The sequence below is a fragment of the Protopterus annectens genome, chromosome 7.part0 (genome assembly GCF_019279795.1).
Source record: "Protopterus annectens isolate FY-2018-M chromosome 7.part0, PAN1.0, whole genome shotgun sequence".
Lineage (NCBI taxonomy): Eukaryota > Metazoa > Chordata > Ceratodontiformes > Protopteridae > Protopterus > Protopterus annectens.
In genome coordinates, this window is record NC_056739.1 from 845,475,318 (window position 1) to 845,498,885 (window position 23,568).

The 23,568-nt window shown below is 38.1% G+C and overlaps 1 protein-coding gene across 13 annotated transcripts in view; it reads right to left on the reverse strand.

Annotated features, from left to right (window-relative positions):
• The window catches only part of LOC122806731 (plasma membrane calcium-transporting ATPase 2), a 2,851,771-nt gene that overhangs the window by 1,106,988 nt on the left and 1,721,215 nt on the right, over positions 1-23,568 (reverse strand). The window lies entirely within an intron of this gene.

The following is a 23,568-nucleotide window of genomic DNA, read 5'->3' on the forward strand; positions in this document are numbered from 1 at the left end:
TTAAAATATAATCATTTTGCTAACTGACATTTTATTAAATGACAGAAAACTGCATTATGTCATACATCTCAAGTGTACTTCATTAGGAGGAGTGTACACCATTTTGGGTATTACAAATGTCCTTGGTCCCCAAAGTTCCACACCAAAGAGGTCTATCACACTTTCAGTGTTAAGAAATTTTTAACTGATATCCATGGTAAATAGTACTGAATCATATTAATTTGTCAAAATAACTTTTGTAAGTATAAGGTAGCTTATTGTAACCATCGTATGACCTTCCTAATTGAAGCTGCTAGTAAGATGTTAGTAGGTGTCCCACATTTTACCCATTTGCTCCACAATGGGGGAGACAGTATTCCTCATTTTGAGGTAGAAGGTTGAGAGCTACGCATTGCATTTCTGACCTGGATGACCATACCACCCCTTATTTTATGATGTTATCTGTACTACATTAGTGTATCACCATGCCAGTCAGCCATCGTGTTTACATACAACTGCCAGAAGGTTGAAATGCATCTCAGTAAACTATCTTGCCAAGAGCCAATGGTAATAAAATAAATATTTTAACCTGTAACCAATTCAAGCAGCAAAGCAAAGAAACACCTGTCAAAAATGGCAGAACTACCCCTCTAAGTCTGATGGTTTTCTAGTCTTCCCTCCTACAAACAAATGATCAACATTCTACCACATCATTTCTACACAAGCTAAGCTGCATGGCCATAAGTGTGCTAGTCCATTTTACTGTGCGTCCAAAAAAGTGAGAGGTTTGATGGATGTTTACAGCTGGAATGGAAAACAGGGAAAATAGCAACACTTAGACAAACAAAGCTCTTAAAATGTGTTTTGGTTTAAAAAAGTTACGTCTTTGCCATTTTACCCAAAGTGGCAGGACGCCATTAACCAGTAGATGCCTCATCTCACCTTTCTAGTACTGCAGGATATAACTTATATATATATATATATATATATATATATGTAAGCCTCTTTGACTACAACCCCACAGTGGCCCCCAAGCACTTCTGTTGTGCATCTTTACCTGTCTCTATCTCTCTCTCTCTCTCTGTAAATATTTATAAATACATAAACACACATAAATAAACATGAAAGTATAAACTTCTACGGAAAAAGCAACTCACTGATCAAACAATGATTGCCACCTACGTATTAAAAAACTAAACAGTGATCCACAAAGGAGTGAAAAAAACAAATCACAAAATATTTTTGTATGGGGCAAGCCCCCCTTGCTACCCTCAGACTCCCTGCTAATTACGTATACTAATTCACAGATCCCACTAGCAATGTATTTTGGCTTTTCCTGGTTAGGGGTCACCACAGTGTATAACCAGTCTGCAGATTGATTTGCAATGGAGTTTTCAAAGTGTTGAGTTGCCAGTCCGGGGCCCAACCTCCCAACCTCCACAGAAGGTACACGCACACATACACACACACACACACACACACACACACACACACACACACACACACACACACGTACTTACCTGCATGTCTTTTAAAACTCAATTGACCATAGGGAGGACATGCAGACTCTGCACCGAAGGCAGTCCAGCTGAGAATCGAACTAGATAATCTCTTGCTGTGAGGCGACAACACTAACCGCTGCACCACCGAGGTTGATAAACTCAAAGATCACACTACATTGGTTAAAAGGCATATTCCTTAATCCTCATAGTACTGTAAATCTCATACTGAAAAAGCCAGTACATTTCAATCAGCTGTACTGGCTCTGTCACTTGTTGAAGGTTTCCTTCCCATAAATATATTATATATATCTATATATAGCATTTGCTAAAATGGCCAAACCTTGATTGATGGAGGCATGAATTGCTTAGTTTGAATAATGAAAACTTCAGTATTTGCAGTACTGAACTTGATGCTGTTCCAGACCCATAGTAAAGGATCTCCTGGAAGGGATGGCAAGTGAAGTTTGGAACACATTCCCTGCAGGACCCATATTATAGCCCATTTCAGAGTTTCAGTGGGTTAGCATTAGTTCATTTTGATGTTATCAACTGCAGTTCAAGCATATTATATATAAACTATGCAAATACAAATATATATATATATATATATATATATATATATATATATATATATATATACACACATATTTTATATATATATATATATATATATATATATATATATATATATATATATAGAGAGAGAGAGAGGTTTACTATTGGCACTAGAAATCTGCTTCGGTCGACCGTTTACAATGTCGACCCAAAATGCTGAATCCAGAATACTGAAAAGTAAACAAAGGTGAAAAATGAATACATTGACAACTGTAGTTGGATATATTCGACATAGCAGGAGGTGACGTCAGTCAACCATGGTATGCACATTAATGTACCGTTACACTCTATAGTCAACAGTACGTTAATGCTACTATTTTGCAGGGAGGTTTCACCCTCTGCACCCCCACACCTCCTGCACATTAAATATGCCAACTCTGAGATTGTGCTACAGTGCGGAAATGGGCTAATTCCCTGTTCCTCACTGAACTGCGATCTCCTGGCATGTTGAATCAGGAATGACTGAGTGTAACATGTCACTCGATCCTTCAAAAATCATAATTTTTCATTCTTTTCACTTCCATTTTGATGATAGACCACTTGTGCCCATGTTCTGGGGAAAACCTCAACCCTCTAAGCAGCAGATTTTAGCTCTTATAATACACTTATCCCTTTAATAGTCCCCTTGCTGCATGACAGACTGTATGATTAATCATGTTTATTTTACTTTTACACACCGCAGAGCATCAGTGTTTATTTATTGCTGTGCACTGCAGGCACTTGTCGTCTCTCACTTTAATTACTGCAATGTAGCTATACAGGTCTTCCTATCTCCAAGCTGAATAGGATCCATTTAGTGAGGCATTCTGCAACAAGGCTGGGGTTGAAGCTCTTCACTAATGCCATGTAACAGCTTTATTATGGAATCTGTATTTCTGCCTAGTGAATACTGAGTAATCTGTAAGGTTTTGCTACTGTTATAGGGTGATAAAGGATAGTGAGGAAAAGGTACTCACAAGTGAGGAGAGTGTTGAGTAGATGGAAAGAGTATTTTGAGGGGTTAATGAATGAAGAGAATGAGAGGGAGAGAAGGTTGGATGATGTGGGGATAGTGAATCAGGAAGTGAAACAGATTAGCAAGGAGGAAGTAAGGATAGCTATGAAGAGGATGAAGAATGGAAAGGCTGTTGGTCCAGATGACATACCTGTGGAAGCATGGAGATGTTTAGGTGAAATGGCAGTGGAGGTTTTAACTAGATTGTTTAATGAAATTTTGGAAAGTCAGAGGATGCCTGAGAAGTGGAGAAAAAGTGTTTTGGTACCTATCTTTAAGAATAAGGGTGATGTGCAGAGCTGCAGTAACTACAGAGGGATAAAATTGATCAGTCACAGCTTGAAGTTATGGGAGAGAGTAGTAGAAGCAAGGTTAAGAAGGGAGGTGATGATTAGTGATCAGCAGTATGGTTTCATGCCAGGAAAGAGCACTACAGATGCGATGTTTGCTCTGAGAGTGTTATTGGAGAAATACAGAGACGGTCAGAAGGAGTTGCATTGTGTCTTTGTAGACTTGGAGAAAGCATATGACAGGGTGCCTAGATAAGAGTTGTGGTATTGTATGAGGAAGTCGGGAGTGTCAGAGAAGTATGTAAGAGTGGCACAGGATATGTACGAGGTAGTGTGAAAGTGGTGAGGACTGCAGTGGGAGTGACAGATCCGTTTAAGGTGGGGGTGGGATTACATCAAGGATCAGCTCTGAGTCCTTTCTTATTTGCAGTGGTGATAGACAGGTTGACAGATGAGATCAGACAGGAGGCCCTGTGGACTATGATGTTTGCAGATGACATTGTGATCTGTAGTGAGAGTAGGAATCAGGTTGAGGAGACTCTAGAGAGGTGGAGATATGCTCTAGAGAGCAGAGGAATGAAGGTCAGCAGGGCTAAGACAGAATATATGTGTGTGAATGAAAGGGAGGGTAGAGGAATGGTGAGGATGCAGGGAGTAGAGTTGGTAAAGGTGGACGAGTTTAAGTACTTGGGATCAACAGTTCAGAGTAATGGTGAGTGTGGAAGAGAGGTGAAGAAGAGAGTACAGGCAGGGTGGAATGGATGGAGAAGAGTGTCAGGAGTGATTTGTGACAGATGGGTACCAGTAAGAGTGAAAGGGAAGGTCTACAAGACAGTAGTGAGACAGCTATGTTATATAGGTTGGAGACAGTGGCATTGACAAAAAGGCAGGAGTCAGAGCTGAATGTGGCAGAGTTAAAGATGTTAAGATTTGCACTCGGTGTGACTAGGATGGATAGGATTAGGAATCAGTATATTAGAGGGTCAGCTCATGTTGGACAGTTTGGAGACAAAGCAAGAGAGACGAGATTGCGTTGGTTTGGACATGTGCTGAGGAGGGATGATGGGTACATTGGGAAAAAGATGCTAAGGATGGAGCTGCCAGGTAAGAGGAAAAGAGGAAGGCCTAAGATAAGGTTTATGGTCGTGGTGAGAGAGGACATGCAGGCGGTTGGTGTGACAGAGCAAGATGCAGAGGATAGGAAGAAATGGAAAGAGATGATCCGCTGTGGCGACCCCTAACGGGAAAAGCCGAAAGAGAATGATGATGAAAATAAGATAACATTATATGAGCTGGATGACATACATGGAACACACTGATGAACGTGGTAGATTCTGCAGTGATAGTAAAACTCATAAAGATATCTGTGAGTCATAACTCTGTATTAGAAAGGAAGAAAAGTGGGGTCTATATTAGAACACCGAACATTTGAAATGTCGGGTGTTCTAATGTCGACCCATTTTCAGCGAAGTAAAAGGAAACCAAATTCTTTCCTAGGGAAAGAATTTCGTTGTCCATTTCTGTTGCTTCGGTATTTTCAGCTCTCTGGTGGAAAGTTACGGGTCGGGTTCAGGTAAGTGTGCGATTGTGTGGATGTGTGGGTTAGGGTGGGTTAAGTGAGTTAGGGTTAGGGCGCAAGTCATGTAAATGTTTGATTGTGTGGACATGTGGGTTAGGGCGGGTTACGTGAGTTATGGTTAGGGCACGGGTGAGGTGACTGTGTGATAGTGATGGATCTTAGGGTTAGGGTTTGTGTTAAGGTAAGTGGATAGTTAGTGGTGTTTGTATAGTTTAGTGTAGGGTTAGGTGTATGTGTGTGAATTGCTGTTTGTTTGGTGTGCTTGTGCTGTGTGTATGTGTTTTGAAACACCACATTTTTTCCCTAGGAAAAAATTCACTGATCCGAATGTTCGATGTTTTTTTTTTTTCGATTGCTAGTGTTCGATATTAGAACACTCGACATTTTAAATGTTCGGTATTCTAATATAGACCCGAAAAGTGAAAAGTAGTAATGTAGTTGAAAACAGAATTAGAATGCATATATTTTAAAAGTTTGAATGGACTGAATGGAGATCCGTGTAATGTGCGGAACGGGAAGCTTTCCCTTTTCCGCAATGTAGTGCAATCTTGGAGTTGGTATATTTAAGAAGCGTGGGATTGGGGGGGGTGCAGGGGGGCTTGCTCCCCTGCTATGCAGGTTTATTTTTTTTTATTTGTTTTTATTCTATTTCAGCTTTTGAACTTTTAAATTTTCGATGTTATGGTCTCGGCCATATCGTCTTCGAACATTTAAAAGTTCGATCTACTGAAGTAGATCCATATATATATATATATATATATATATATATATATATATATATATATATATGTGTGTATTGTTGTGTCTTTCGGCTTTTCCCGGTTAGGGGTTGCCACAGCGGAACTCGGGTCCACTAATGATTGGCAGTGGATTTTTACTTGCCGAGTTGCCAGCCCTTATGCACAACCTTCAACGAAGGTACGCCCATTCACGCATGTCTCTAGACAGAAGACGCTCTAGCTGAGAATCGAACAGGACAACGACTTACTGTGAGATGACAATGCTACTGCAGCACCACCACCGCAGTTACATATATATATATATATATATATATATATATATATATATATATACACACACACACACACACACACACACACACACACACATATATATATATATATATATATATATATATATGGGTTCACTTCAGAAGCTCAAATTAACAAAATCTTGAACTGCAAATAACCGAAACCAAAAGATCGAGTTTCGGAAACTCAAACTTCTGAAGCGAAACGAACACACACCCCCTACTTAAATATACCAACTCCAAGATCGCGCTACAGTGAGGAAATGGGAAATCTCCCGTCTTGTGCTGTATGCAGAAGTGCAAAATGGGAGATTTCTGATTTCCTGTCAACACCGCAAAAAAATAAAACATTACGTACACACAGAGCATACAAGAATCCTTGCCTCTGTGTGCACGCAATGTATTAAGGTAAGTAAATTCTTATTTTTAAACACTACACATATTCGATTTACTGAAATCTTGATCATATGGTCTCGACCATATGAAATTCGAGATTTCAGTAATTCGATTATGTGAAGTGTTTCCATATATATATATATATATATATATATATATATATATATATATATATATATATATATATAGTTCTAATAGACACTGACACTGTAGTCACAATGATCTTCTTGCCTAAGAGAAATTCATTATACTATTAAAATACAGTATTCAGAGTATCTGTACAATAAAGAGAACTCTACCCAAATGTCAAGTTTTTCTTTCCAAAAAGTGATCTTCCATCTCTGCAATCTAACACCTAAAGAGCCATGTAGAGAAAAGGCATAATTTAATGATTATTTAATATATATCATTCCTGAATATTTTTCTGTTTGCCAGTCTTTCCATTTTTGTCTCTTTACTTGTTACATCATGAAAGCTAGGATATGCAGATTAATTAGGTTAGGTAATGGAGACCAACTATACAGCCATTATGAAACTAATGGCACTTAAGCATTAACATTCAAATGTGCCTCAATTGTCACAGATTACCAATGTTATACCTCAGATAAATAGTGTAGCCTGGAGCTACAGTTAGGAATCTGAACAAAAGCAATGCTTTCAAGCTTAGCTTTCAGACACAAATGAATAGAAAAACACACATATTATATTTTTGTTATTAAAAATGAGTTGTCTTTCCCTTTAATCAAATTGAGAGTGCCACAAAGAAAGAAAAACTTTTCATCTTACTTTCCTGATTTTCTGTCAGAATTTGATTTTATGTGTTTTTCTGTAGTGTAGAAATGTAGAAGTACAACCTTCCTATCATAAAATTACTCATCCCCTTGGCTTCTAACTCCTTCAGCCACAAAACTATCATCCTGGATGACTTTAAACTGGACTGGCAATCATGGTCCTCTAACTGTCCTACTAAATTTATAAACCTTTACAACTTCACCCAGACTATTAGCTGTCCCACTCGCACTGACAAACATTCCATAAAAAAGTCACTACTTGACTGGATATTAACTAACAAACTAAACCTAGGGTACCAATCTGGCTCCCTACCAGTCACACCAAGCGACCATGCCCCTACATTTCCAGTAAGAAAAATAATTCAAACAGAATCTTACATACCTTTCAAATACACCCGTAGCAAGAAAAACTTCTCCCCTGATATATTTAATATTCTTAAACATTGTGACTGGTCTTTTCTAGTAAACCTACAACTAGACCTTGCAGTAGATTATTTCAAGAACAACTTCCTTGACATCCTAAATAGTCTCTCCCCCACCAGGAAAATATGCCCCAAAGCCAGACAATTCCATGGCTATTTAAGGATAGTACACTACTAATCAAACAGAGTCAGAGCCTGGAGACTATATCATACAACCAAAAACCATAGTGACTTCACCATATATCAACAATTAAGGAACCAAGCTAAGAAAAACATCACCAAAGAAAAAATGTACTTTCTAACCTCACAACAAAATCACCTGAGCAACCCACAAAAGTTCTGCCAAAATATTAACTACCTACTTAACCCTGGAAAAACCTCTATCCCTGCTCCCAGCACATACAATATCACTGGGCCCCTAGCATCACAGTTCAACTCTCACTTTATTAACTCCATCACCTCTCTCCTAGACAACAAACAGATCCAGCCACTCACAGCCCCCTACTCACCACCACTGAGAACTCAAACTCTTTTGCCTTTAAACCCATTCAAACCACATATAGAAAAACTCATAACCAAGTTAAAACCCTGCTGTCTCACTGCAAATCAACTACCTAACAAATTCCTAAAAGCAGCAGCTCCTTCCATCACCTACCCCATATCCATCATAATCAATTGCTCTATCACAGAACAATATGTGCCTCACCTCTAGAAAATCTCTTACATCCTCCCCCTTCACAAGGGTGACTCCCCTAGAGATATCTCAAAATACAGTCCAACTGCCATCCTCTCTCCCCTAGCCAAAATCCTTAAAAAATGTATCCACCAACAGCTCCTTAATTACCTTGCCATAAACAACTTTCTATCCAGATCACAGCACAGCTTCAGACCTAAAACATAGTACAGATACTGCTCTAATAATGTTTACCAATACAATCTGGCACCTCAAGAATGATTGAGAACTAGTCTCAGCAATTTTCCTGGATATGTCAAAAGCCTTTGACACAGTGTCCCACCAGCTGCTACTCAACAAACTTGCAATGTACAGTCTCAATTCAACATCACTATCATGGCTTCTCAGCTATCTGTCTAACCATCAACAGGCCACAAAATGGGAAAACAAAAGCTCACCACTACTGCCAATATCCACTGGTGTACCCCAGGGATTTATACTCAGTCCCCTCCTCTTTTACTATATTAACCAACAACCTTAATTCTGCCACCCGACTTGCTACAATAATCCAATACACAGATTACTCCTCTCTTATCTGCTTGGCCCCTTCCCCTCAAGAACTTCAGCAAAAAATGCAAAAATGTTTCCCAGACATTGAAAAATACTCCTCTACCCATAAACTCATTCTAAACACAAATAAGACGAAGTTAAAAGTTTTCACAAGCAAATCTTCCAAGCACAGCTCTCTACCTTTATCTTTATACTCTTTAAATGGCACGAAAATTGAACCAACCAGTCAGACTAAACTCCTAGGAGTTACTATAGATGACAAACTAAAATTTGATAAGCATATCACCCTAACAATCAAAAAAGTACACATCGAACTAGGCAGTCTCTACAGGGCCAAACCTTATTTCTCTCACCAAGCCAGACTAGCCACAGCTAGATCCCACTTACTTTTATTTTCACCAACCTATGTAAGCCTGACCTTGATAATCTAGAATCCTGCTATAACAAAATAGCTAAGTTTGCAGCCAATCACAACCACAAATCCCACCATTGCTCCACTCTTCGCCAACTCAGTTGGCTTGAACTCCCCAATTCTGCATTATTTAGCTGTTTCTACAAATGTCATGCCATGATAAATGGATTTCCTACATAAAAAACATATTACTAATTAAAAAATGAAAGTCAACTAAACCACAGGCACACATACACACACACACACACACACACACACACACACACATATATATATATATATATATATATGTATAAATAGACACAGACATGCACATATACATAAATACACACACTCACACACACACACACACACACACACACACACACACACACACACACACACATACACACACACACACACACATATATATATGTATAAATAGACACAGACATGCACATATACATAAATACACACACACACACACACACACACACACACACACACACACACACACACACATATGTATAAATAGACACAGACATGCACATATACATAAATACACACACACACACACACAAACACACACACACACACACATATATATATATATATATATATATATATATATATATATATATATATATATACATATATATGAGTATAGTACTTTTTTGTCACTGTCAGAAATGAGAGAAATAAAAAAAAACTTTGTACAAAAAGAATGAACACACAAATAGTAAACAAATAAATAAATAAACAAAAGAAAAATAATGTTTTGCAGGGGTAAGCCCTCCTGACCTCCTGCCCCTCCAACCATCACCATGATGGATTGCATCCCCTACAACCTATGCTTTTACTTAAATATGCCTCTGGCTGATTAAATTTGCAGATGATTGAAAATTAGGAGCTATTATTGAATCTCACACTGACACAAATATTCTCCAGGAAGGGCTGACACAGATAAACAACTGGTGTCAGAGCCATGGATCAAAACTAAATGCCAATAAATGCATAATAGTATTCTTCAGAAAGTCATCCACCACTGGAAACTATCACTTTGACAACAAACCCCCTTAAAAGTTGACCCAGTAGTCATGGACTTGCAGACACACATGGACAGTAATCTAGCCTTTGATCATCACGTGTCTGCAATAGTGAGAAAATCATTCTATGTTATGCAACTTATAAACAAAGATATGGCATCTAGTTCCAAGGAAGTCATTGTTCTACTGTATTTGGCATTCATCAGACCTATCATTGAGCACTATGCCCTATTTGCTATGTACCTAACCAGGCATAACCAACACTTGGAGCATCGACAGAGGTTCCTCACTAAAAGAATACAGAGCATAAGTAACATGTCCTATACAGACTGCCTCAAGGCCATATCCCAGTGCTCTGTCTCCTACAGGTTGTTGAGGGGAGGTCTAAGCCTGACATACAAGGCATTTTCAGACCCCACTTTGAGGGACCTCCTGCATGTAACCAAGACAAACAGCACCAGAATTACCCATTCTGAAGACTAAAACCTTACCTTTCATATAAATAGGACCTTTTGGAGAGACAGGTATGTATCCTAAGAGACTATCCCTTCTCCAGAACAGGATCCCCATTCATGTAAAGCAGAGTGCCTCCCTAACCCAATTCAAGTGTAACTTGGACAACTGGATGGGGAGCAGGACATTCATCCCTGGTTTAGCACGTATGTCTTGGACACAGGCAGACTGTAAATGGTTCATCTCCTAGGCCCTGCTTGTAAATGTTTCATCTTCCAAGCACCTCCTTACAATTTTTAAGGGAACCACAACTTGTCAAAAATTTGGGATGCAGGGTTAGTCTTTAAAAGACCCTTGTGTTCGTTAGCCTAGTCAGTAACTATTAACCTATACCAGCTCCAAGACTGTACATCAGTGGGGAAGGAAAAAACCCTGTATTCCACTGTTACATGATCTCAGACTGAAAACATAGGAAAAACAGTACCATAATAGTGTGCTGCCTTAAAAAAACAGGGGTAGGTTTGGCATGATGGTTAAGGTCTGCATCTCATAGACACAAATTACAAGGTTTGAACCTAACTTTGATTTATTAGCTAAGCTTAAAATGGTCCTTCACAATGGTTAGCTAAGTATTCCCCTATAAATCTATACTGCTCATTCAAAAGCACATCAACAAAACTGGATGATGAACTGCTTTTTAATCATATCCTCCAGCATATATGTATATATATATATATATATATATATATATATATATACATACATAAACATACACACACACACACACAAACACAGATGTAGCTATATAGCTATACAATACACATAACTCTGCAATAAATTTCCAGATGTTTTAAGCAAACAAGCAATTAAAATATAAGCAGTTGTCTCCCCTTTTCAGTTCCTTAATCCAGGACATTACTAATCTTCACCTATTACCTACAATAATTCAATAACTGAAATGGCATCTTGAAAATTACTTTTTGTGGATTTTAATCAGAAAGATATATGCCTGTGTAGAAGGATTTTATTCAGTAGTAGCTCAGTTAACAGCCTGCTCCGTCTGACATGGAATAAAAAGCAATGAATTCATATTCAGTTGAAAATAACAATGGTTGTATACTTAAAGTGAAACCAATGTAAGAATCAAAAACCTGTCTTTTTTAAAGTTACAGGTTTAAAACTTATCAATAAAAGCAGTTTTAAAGATGCGACTAATCTGTTTTCTTCCTGTTACATATTACAACGATCTTAACCTGAGTGTGGTTACGGGAAGAAATGTGTTAAGCCTTTCTATGGCATGCTTCAGTGAATTCCAGATATTAGTATTAAAACTAAGCATGCTTGAATGGGATCAATAATTGCACATTTTATTTTACACAGCCTTTTCACATCCTTGTTAATAGCTTTATTGATACAATGAGAATTTATTATAGACTTCCACTCAGAATGAGACAAATAAAATCCATTGCATGTATGCACACTTCTTTTAGCTTTTATCTGCTGGACTCTCACCCTGACTGTCAAAGTATGACTACAGCTGTATTTTGGAAGTACTGAGATTTGATTCATTTTAGAAAACAGAAATGACATAGCTGTAAAATATCTAAGGGAACAAACATCAATCTTGTGAATGTACCCCCCTTTTTCAATGGTATTCTATATGGATGCATTACCACCTCACAATGCTTTAAATGACCTTTCTAGGTCAATAATTAACCTACGTACTATTCTTTACTAGGAATGTTTAAATAATTCTAGCTTAATCTTAACAATAATCTTATCATGTATGTCCTGTCTTTCCAAGGTTGCTCAAATGTCTGAAAATTGATTTTCATATTATATTTTCCTATCTAATATGTAATTTTATATTCTTCTGTAAGGAATGTTATGCAAGAAAGCCTTTTGCTTTTTATATATCCTTTACTACTGTAATTTTCAAAAATGTAACCTCTATTGCCATGAATATAACTACTTGTGGAGCTTTTCTCCCCGGGCTTTCACTGAAAATGGGTTGCTCTGACCCAGTGGACTCTCCCGGTCAACAAATTCAAATAAATAAATGACAATAAGATGCTCAACTAAACTGATTGCTTAAATGAAAACTACTGTTTACCTGGAGGGCAGAACCATAAAATCTTTAAAAAGTTCATGACCAAGTTTAAAGTGTACATTAAGATAAGATGAAAAATGCATACCATCACAAATAGATCCATGTAGCAGAGGGCACTGTTCTTTTCTACATAGATGATATACTTAAGGGGGGGTGGAGCTGATGCTTTCTAAGTGTAGTACATTGGAAAAGGAATGTTATGGGAATTGGAAATGAGTGTTGTATGGCAGCTGGCTGCCTGGATTGGAGGGATTAAGGTACTAGGATTTCACTGTGCACAGGGATAAAAGCCTAACTGTGACCCAGATGACCGGACTTCAGTTAGTGGTTCAGACACAGGAGGATTCAGACAGTGAAGGACAGAAATAAGCAGCCAGTGTTGGCTTGCACATCCTTGAGGGGAGGGGAGCAGTCATCTAATCCCCTGCATTTTGAACACATTCTGCAGGAAAGGCTGTCCATACCTCTCAACCTCTTAGTGCAAGAAATCTGGACAAAGACCAGAAAAATGAGGGGACAAAGGCCCAAAAATAGGGACATATTTTACTTATTACTTTTATATGCTTAAAAAGTTGCTAGAGTAACGGGATTTGTTTTAGTATACATTTTCTGAAGGATTTGAAGTCTGAACCTCAATTTGTATATCATTATTCAGTGTCTTCAATCCTAAGATCATCCCAGTGATTTGGCAGAATACCAGTAATTTTATGAGGGACAGACCAAAAATATGAGTCAAAAGTCTGGACATTCTGTGAAAATCTGTACATTTGAGAGGTATAGCTGCTGTATGCAACATTAGTTGAGATATATGATTGGTCCTTGCCAAGCTATGTTTGTGGTAACCTCCATAGGTTGTGTGCAGCAATATTCACAATCTCAGAAGATGTTACATACCCTCACATCTGAAAGTGTGCATTTAGATGTTTGAGGCACAGGATAGGGAAAAAATAACCAAAGTCTGATGACTGCTTTGATGATTGTCTTCTGCAGCCAGCAACTGTCCCACTGGAGTAAGATGGGTCCAGTCCATTCCAGGAAGGTTAATGAAGGCTATACAAATGTTAAGAGTTCTGCAATAGTGTGTATAGAAGTTTCAGATTTATACTGTCTACGTCAGGAAGGTTGGGGTATTATGATGGAAACAGACAGAATCTGGAGTTTAATGAGGAATACCTGTGTGAATATCAGAAACAGATTAAATCACAAAATTGCAGTGTATTACTATAGCAATAACCCACGCCTGGGTGTGGGTAATGCGGGATTTACCCATGGTTGGCATGGTTTGGTCCCGAGGGCGAAGCCTGAGGGACCAAACAAAGACAGTCATGGGTAAATCCCGCATTACCCACACCCAGAAGTGGGTTATTGCTATTATACTATGACATTATTTAAGAAAAGAAATAATTACTTTTCTTAAATAATGGCATTGTATAATGCCTCTTTGCTGCCCTTCTGCAGCTGTCTGGTATCCGCGGCAGTTCTGATGTACTGCGCATGCCTATGCAGTACATCAGAGCTGTGGCCATAAGCAACGGAGAAAGCAAGATCGCCGTTGCTTTTTACTGTTTCGCTATGTTAAATGGGTTTAACATAGCGAGACAGCTTATTTTAAAGCTGTTTCGCTATGTTAAACCCATTTAACATAGCGAAACAGTAAAAAGCAACAGAGATCTTGCTTTCTCCCTTGCTTTTTTATTTTTAAACCTATCTCGCTATGTTAAATGGGTTTAACATAGCGAGACAGCTTTAAAATAAGCAACGGAGATCTCCATTGCTTATTTTAAAGCTGTCTCGCTATGTTAAACCCATTTAACATAGCGAGACAGGTTTAAAAAAAAGCAACGGAGAAAGCAAGATCTCTGTTGCTTTTTACACACTGTGTCACTATGTTAAAGGAGTTTAACATAGCGAGACAGCTTTAAAAAAAGCAACAGAGATCTCCGTTGCTTTTTTTAAACCTGTGTCACTATGTTAAATTCTTTTAACATAGCGAGACAGTGTTTTAAAAGAGACTTATACTAACGGAAAAAGTCCGGACGACCGGACCTTTTTCCATTAGTATAAGTTGATTTACAACGTGCACGCTGGCCAATCAGCGTGCACGTTTTGGAATATTAATGGGGGGGGGGGTCATAGTATAATAGCAGATAACCATATAGCCATTAGTGGTCAGTATGAAAATAAAAATAACTGCATAGTGGGTTATAGAAGCCCACTGTACTAAACAACAACTAGCTGAAAGAAAGAAAATTGCTCCAAGCAAAATGTGGTACCTGAAATCTAGATTTTTATTAAGATATGCGGAGTAAAAATATAGATATTATGTAAATGGGTGGATTTATATCAGGACATAAAATCTCAACACTCATTTTCCACCCTGATTTAAAACATACATACATATCTAGAAACCATTTTTTCCGTTTGGAATATTTGAATTTGTGTAAAATATATTTGTTTTGACAAATTTACACTTAGCCTTTGTCCATAATCTGTCTTGTGGAAAGTCTTAGAAATTTATATTACTACAGAAAAAAAAATGCCATGTCTTGAAGATATGAGTACCAGTAGTGTGTCCGCATTAGCACAAATAATCATAAAGGAAAACATCCTACACAGCTGTAACCACATCTGGGAACATCTGATTATTTATGTTGTTTTACCTAATGTCCTCTGGCAGCACATGCATCTTCACTCCACTGTCTGTACTGAATTAAAAACTACAGCACTCCATTTCAAAGGATTTGAATGACTATTTCAAAAGCTGACAATGCATTCATTCACTGATTTGTTTTTTGTTAACTAGAGAAGTAAAGCGGACTACTACAAACCCTGTTCAAACATGCAATCACCTGACAGACATACAAACACCACAAAGACATACCTGGATATAAGGACTGAACTCTGGAGTTATGAAGTGAAGATTTTATCCTCTGAGTCCTTGTGCCAGCATTAACTGATTTGATTGCAGTATTTCTGGTCAGACATCCATAGACACACATTACAATGAATTACATCCCAAATAATGAGCATATCTGGTCTAAATTGTAAATTTGTTCTCAGCGCACATATCTTTCCAACCCTCCCAAGAAACAATCTCAATCTTTTCTACAGCAGATTTAATAAGAAATAAGATAAACATCTAACATTTGAAATGAAAATGCTGAAAATGACCATAATTATTCATCTAGTGGACTTTGGTGAACACCTGTTATTTTTTTGAAGTTTCCCCAAACCTCAGCTTAAGCTTGCAGACTTAAAAGGAAACGGTAATCTTTTTTACAAAATCTTAAGAATGGGACCACAACTATTTTAAATGCAAGTGGTTACATGCATTGCTTTTTGTGGTACCTGTTCACCAGACCATGCAGCAACCCTTCTGACCCCCATCAGACCCACTTATTTTTCCTTATACTTCATACGTCATCCCATAGGAGTGTCTCATTTCTAGTGGATAGTTTACGTGTAACAACAATTTGTGTTCCAAGAGGTAGAAGGCAAAAGTCATTGTTTAGCTGACCATCATACAATATGGCAACTGTGGATTTTTTGGATACACCTACTCTCCCCACCTCCTGATAAATGTGGGCTGTACAGTGTATGCATGCTGTGCCAGTTTTTATGCTTATGGGACTGTACTTCAATGTACATATCTGTGATGCCTACTGCTGTCTTCAGATCACTCCATTCTGGCAACCTGTCTCTGTGGCCTCCACCAAAATTCAGTTCTAATGCAGTAATCCCATCATAACCCCCTGACCAAGATAGAAGACATGGTGTCACACATTATTTTTACTGCCCCAAGCAATTATCTTCTGACCCTGGGCCCAATATTCAAACCTGGTCAGTGACACCACAGTCAGAGGTCCATCTATGGAGCCAACTGCTCCACACTGTGGTTGACCTTCATCAGGAAAAATATAATACGTATCACAATACAGTTTTCTGTTCAGAGATGCTGACAATAAAAATGCAATACACACACACACACACACACACACACACACACACACACACACACACACACACACACACACACACACCTCCATACATGTCCTGCAATGAGATGTACATAATGTGCAGAGTTTTCTGCACCCCATACAAAGGAGGTTTAGGCTGATTTATTGAACCTGCCTCAGTATTTGAAAAAATTGACATAATGTATAAATGCTCGTTAAAACATGGCTACATATGTTGGTTGACGGTATACTGACACTCTTTTTGCTTGCATTATCCAGAGGAAAAAAAAAACATAAAAATAAAGTATGTGAGCAACAAATAAGACATTAAATGATACCAAAACACACAAAGCATTTTCTTCTGTGTAAAGATCAAGGCAGTCAAGCAAACTAGTCTGTTGACTTGTGATATCTAAAGTAAAACTATGGGTAACAGCCAGAGAAGCAGATAGACATACCATACTTTTTTACTTATTTGAATTTTATAACCAGGATTGACTTGAGTTACACATGCAGATATAGAGAAAGCTCTCTGCTTAGGCACTGTTAGAGTTGTAGAAGTGAAAGATTATTATTAGCTTCCATATGGGACCCGAACCCAAGACTTCTAGCATACTGTGCTGGTGTCCCTACCTCTGGAACAGCAGCTACCTCTGTACAGACAGGTGTTGAGTTTTCCCTTAATAATTTTATCCTTTCAGTTAGAAACCCCCTAGCATGTTGATTAAGGTCAAATTATAACCACACACAATTGCAGAGCAAACCCTCTGGTTAGGCAATGTTAGAAATGAAGAAATGAAAGGATAATTTTACGTGTGTGTGTGTGTGTGTGTGTGTGTGTGTGTGTGTGTGTGTGTGTGTGTGTGTGTGTGCGCGCGCGCGTGTGTGTATGCCTGTGTGTTTGCAATTTGATCTTAATCACCATGCTGTGTCCCAAATAAAAGCTAATATTATTGAACAGTGTAGGGATACTTAAATGGCTGCAAAACTAATTTGCAGGAAGAGCATTCTAAGTTTCCATTATCCAGCATACATATCATTCTCTGTGGGGTGCTCCAAAGTTCAGTGTTAGGATTATTTTTTTTTCTCTTTTCATCAATGACATAACAAAAGAACTACCATCTTTAAGCCTAACACATTATGCAGACAATATTTTCTTGTGAAACACAGAAAACACAATTGCCAACCTAAAGCAAAAATCACAGTGTGGTTTCTCAAGCCTGTGTAAATGGACCAATATAGCGATAAATTACTCATTAATGCCAATAAACTGGGTGTGGTGCTCTGTGCCATTCCTCATAAGTATGCTGACTCATCTTCAGTCGACTCTCTGACCAATATAACAATCCTGGTTCCAATGTGAACCAACAAAAATACCTATGATTGACACATGTCACAACCCCAAGTATCTTTTCAACTACAGACTGAAAAAATAGTAAGGTGGGCTTTCTGACAGTTTATCACAAGTACCAGTTCCAAAAGTCAGAATACTCTTGACAAGTAATATCTTTGTTCCCATATTAACACAACACTTGTGCAATAATGCAAACATATTTCAAACCACAATTAACAAAATATGACATTTTGACCTCCTTGCCAAGTCAAGAACCTACCAATGTGACTTACTGAAGTAACTTCATGATTACCAATTTCCAGCAATGAAACCCAACAACAAAACACAGCTCTTTACAAATTTATGAAAGGTCTAATACTGTTCAACACTGATGGCAGAACTGTCATAACATGAAATTGCTCCCTTAAAAACAACAGTAACAGTTGGTCTGAGCCTCAGATCTCTATTTGGTTGACTGACATGAGACAGAGAGTCTTTTGACAAATACACCCTGCTTCATGGAATGAAATTCCCCATAACACCAAGAACGAAACACACTTTGAAAGCTGTCAATTATTTTTGTTAAAGGGAATGAAGGTGTTTGTTGCAATGAAAATGGTTAGCAGTGTGGTACTGTCCATGGGCATCTGTCTACAACACATTTAAGCTATATTAAAGTCATGCTCAGGGGATTCTAGTGTATAACTTTGTAAATATGTAGACACTTATGGATAATCAGCAGATGTCTAAACACAAGGCAAGTCTGTAAATATGGAAACATTTATACGCAAAACAGATTTTTCATGTCTGTCTACTGCATATTTTAAAATACTGTTCTACTTTATATATCTCTGTTGGATGCATCATACACTTGTCTACTACAGAATACTTATGCCTGCTACGTTAGTTTACTATCATTGCAATTTCACTATTACACAATACTCCTATTATATATAGTACTGCAGATATTGCTTTTCCATTAGTATATTATATAATCCTAACATACTCACCTTTCTAACTGTGCAACTATTAAACTGCATTTTTTTTTCTATCACAGTCTATGTAAAGCTCAAGCCATGGCTGGAAGGCGACAGCTGACCAACCCAAATACCACGTTAACAAATTAATAAATGAATAAATAAAATTATTTTGGTCAAAAGCACTATGCAGATGAGCTAGTAATGTAAATGTAATATAAACAGGAGCCCACAAGTAACTGATGCAGAGCTGATACTTCAGTATCCGTTAGGACTGGATGCAGTGCTGATACTTCAGTACCGTTTAGGACTGGATGCAGTGCTGATACTTCAGTACCGGTAAGGACTGGATGCAGTGCTGATACTTCAGTACTGGTAAGGACTGGATGCAGTGCTGATACTTCAGTACCGGTAAGGACTGGATGCAGTGCTGATACTTCAGTACTAGCAAGGAATGGCTGCACAGCTGATACTTCAGTACTGGTAAGGAAAGGATACAGAACTGATATTCAGGACTTATAAGGACTGGATGCAGAGCTGATACTTCAGGACTGATAAGGAATGGATGCAGAGTGATACTTCAGTATCAGAAAGGAATGGATGCAGAGCTGATACTTCAAGACTAGATGCGGACAATAGTGAGTAAGCAAAACTACAATGACTACAGATTTGACACTCAAAAATCCAGAAATTTTATGTTTAAAGTCATCATTGGTACTGGTGACTATCAAACAAGAAAAAGGTTAATTTAAATCAAGTCATCTGCGTACTGTAATGAAATATGAGAAAGAGCTTGAAAAAGTAAGGTGGCATGGAATGCAGGTATAGTCACTACCAGGAAGAGTGGAGACTACCATCTCTGTGCAAGTCTTCCTTTTGATTGTTGGATGTACTGTTGTGAGACCAAGTTTCTAAAAAAGACAAGGCAGATGTGATCAACTACAACTAGAGTAATACACAGTGTGTACAAACTCATGGACAAAAGGAAACTTTAGGACCATAATATGCCCCTTAATGAAAGGTAGAATAACAGACATAAGACATCCCAAACTAAAGAATTATTAATAAAGCAAAATTATTTCAGAAAAAGACCTTAAAAAATAGGAGGTTCAAATTCTGAAAAAGGCTGTGGAGTTGCAAGAAAGGTAGAATAAATCTTATCTGGCCCTGTGACATAGAAGGACAGAGGCTTAGTTATGTCCCAGATGTCCCTCCCAGCTTTAATAAATGTTCCAGTAGCTGGATGAACATGCGAAGAAATGATGAGTGTTAAACAGCTGATGCTGACTTGCACATTCTAGGGAGAACATGTCAGCTAAGTCTTGGTACAAGAATACCACCTGGGGCAGGTTGATTACTGTAGGCCCAGCAACCTGGGGACTTGAGGAATGTGAAGCAATTGAGGAGTTTGCATTTATTCTTCCTGGAATTTGCAGGTGTTAATTTGTACTGAGCTCAAAAAGATTCATGTCGATCCATTGAAGGTGGTTTCAATGAATGCAAATAAACTAAAACCAGTTCACCGAAACCACCTTAAGTAAACACTAAAAACATTTTTTGATGGGGGCAAACCCCCCCCTGCACTCACCCCCACATAGGGCAACAACCCACATGCGCCCCAGAATAATATATACCAACTATGAGGTCACACAATAGTGGAGAAAAGGGCAATCACCACTTTTGCCACAAGGTGGTTTTGGTAAACTGGCTTTGGTTTCTTTGCATTTGCTGAAATCATCAGCAGGTTGATATCCTGATTCAGAATAGCAGGCATTGCAAAGTGCTTTCTGGTCAATAGGGGGAGCTGCTAAGAGCATGACAAAAAAAAAAAAAACTAACCATTATTGATCACAGCTGTTAGTAGTCTTGACTGGGGGGGGGGGGGTCGGGAGGAATATGTGAGCTAACAGAACCTTTGTGGCTGGAGGAAAGGCCAACAAAAATATTAAAAATAAAATATTTTCAACAGAACAGTGCTGGGAACATGGAAGACCTTTTTTTTTCATGGAGGAAGTAAAACATGCTAGAGCATTCAAGCAATGAATAGGAAGACAAACCTTAGTTCTGAAAAAAAGAACAAGCCACCTTAATTGTAGTACGGACTCTTGTGCTAGAGTAGGTTAGGGGAAATTAGCTGACTAGATTGGGGAATTGTTCTTAAAGCTCTTACTACGAGCTTTTGTAGAATTAATAGAGAAGAAAAAGTGTTTATGGCAAAGCAGCACCTGCCTGTCCCAGCTGTTATGACTATTGCACACCTTTTAATTAATGAATATTATCTGGTTCCCTACAGGCAGGTATGTTGTCAGTGAAGGAATACAGCTGAGAGTGTTTTCAGGGCAAATGAAAGAGTAGTTATGAGTGACGTAGCAACAGGTCCAGTTATACATCTCCTCAGATAAGATGTTTCTGCATTTCATTATTTGTCCCATGGCAAACAAATATTTCCCTGGGACTTAAACCCTGTTTCCTTTGCACTGGATCTTCTTGCTTTTCTGTTTTGTTACATCAGATGCAGCTAAGTAAACAAGCGTACACATCATAGAATATTTTCATTTGGCATGATAACAGTTGAAGTGCTATATACTTTATAACATGTCTATCTTACAATACAGACTTTCAAGGTTCATCACTTGAATGAAGCAAAAGCTTTTAAAAACACACACTTGATATATGGAGACTTAGGAAGAGTGACCCATGAGCTCTAGAGACAGAAATATTCTGCTGCCATGCAAAAATTAGCAAATCAGCTTGTCTTCAGTGCACCGAGGGAGCTGTAATCATATTAATGCTCTGTTGTGGGTTACAATTGTTTAATTAAATTATAGCATATGTTTTCTTTGTGATCATTGTGTGATAAATGCTTGCAACATACCTATTAACTGTCCTGATTTTTGCCTCATATATTTACTATGCTCCTCATGAAATTTGTGGTATTCAAGAAAATCATTGAGGACTGATGTCAGTAAATAATGACAGCTGAGATTAAGACTTCATACTATTCAGAAAATACCTGCTAATGCGAAACCTAATGCAAAACCTCTTATTCTATCAACTTTCTAAGTTTATAAGAGCAATATTTAAAAAAGATTTCTCCATTTTTGGGCCTTTGCCCCCCCCCCCTTATTTTGTCACTGATGCATGGTGCACTGCAATTATGATGCTCTTACTTGGGGTGGGGGGGCTTACAACTGACCCAAGTAATCACAGACCTCTCAAAGGTACAAGCCTTATCTGCAAAACCAGAGAATGTACTATAACTGACAATCAAAAATTGTGATAATCTTTTTAGACTTAACTCCCACCAGTCTGACTTTGTGAAGGGTGGATCCTATTTATTTAATATGATAAACTTTTTCAAGAGGGTCCTGGAGGCTGTAGATGGTGGACTTGCAGTGCATATGGTATATCTTGACCTAGAGTAGGCTTTTGAGACCTTTCCCCATAGTGGCATCATACTTTAACAATCACTCCATATGTGGTGAGATGATTGGAAATCTGACTGAAAGACAGAACCCACACAGTGTCAGTTACAGGTGCTTCATCAGAAAGTATGAAAGGGACCAGTGGTATTGCTCAGGACGTGGTGCTGGGACCCCTCCTTTTTGGTATATACTTCTTAGATCTCTAAGCAGACAGCCAATATCTATGTCTAAAAATATTTGTAGACAACTGCTGATTAGGGATTATTGTGAAGTTCAAATTCTCCACAATGAACCAGAAGAAGCCCTGCCTACTAGTTTTCTGTTGTACTAATTATGGTCTAAAACTAAATGCTAAAAAGTATAGTATCATCACTTTTGGAAACAGCTCCTTCCCTCATCATCTTGTATAGACAACACACCACTACAAAATGAAGCTGTAGTCAAGGATGCAGATTTTCTGGTTGTTTGTTACCCTCCTTTTTGACCAAAATGTGACAACGGTTGTCAAGAAATTCTTTTATTTGGCCCAGATAATTGTGAAAGGAATACCATCACTGTCCAAAGAGGCAATCATTCCTTTATACTCAACATTAACCGGTCCGGTTCTTAAAAACAGTGCTCCGTTTGGGATGTATTGTACTAAACATATCAAACAATTATACCCCAATGTTTCCTAACCAAAAAGGCTGAAGGTCCCTGAGATACTAAGAGAGGTTAGAAGCTTTATTTCTTTATTCAGTATCTTATAGACTTTTGAGTGGAATTTTTTGTCTTACTTACCACACCATTAGAAATCCTATTGTCCTGGACCTCCTCTTTCTCCACAAATCAAATATCTCCACCAATACTAAAACCAGGGATCTAAATATTCACCAACCACTAAATAAAACACATTGGAGGGACAGGGTAATATTCCAGTACCTCCCAAGGCTCTGGAATAAACTTCCCTTACATATTAAGCAGTGCAAGTTTCTATCTTCCATAATTCTGGATGGGTAGCCACAAATTTACTCTGGGACTGACTGGTATGGCCCTC